Raw genomic sequence first — 291 nt, 5'->3', positions numbered from 1 at the left:
TTTGCATGTGGCCCGCGGGCCGTAGTTTGAGGACCCCTGTCCAAAGGGTTCACCAATGTGTGAATACAATGTACTCCCAAATTACCATAAGAACATCTGTACAGAGAAACTAAGATGGCGGCAGAGATAAACACCGGGAAATTAATGCCGCTCACAACAATTGATTAATACCTCAGAGAAACAATACGGACTTCATCCAGAACCACAGGAAGCCTGGCTGACTGTAAACTCTACAACTAGAAGGAAGGAAAGGCACACTGAGACCCGCAGAAGCTGCAGGAGAGAAGCGCA

The sequence above is a fragment of the Myotis davidii genome, unplaced genomic scaffold (genome assembly GCF_000327345.1).
Source record: "Myotis davidii unplaced genomic scaffold, ASM32734v1 scaffold149, whole genome shotgun sequence".
Taxonomy (NCBI): Eukaryota; Metazoa; Chordata; class Mammalia; order Chiroptera; family Vespertilionidae; genus Myotis; species Myotis davidii.
Note: the sequence above shows the minus strand (reverse complement) of the source record.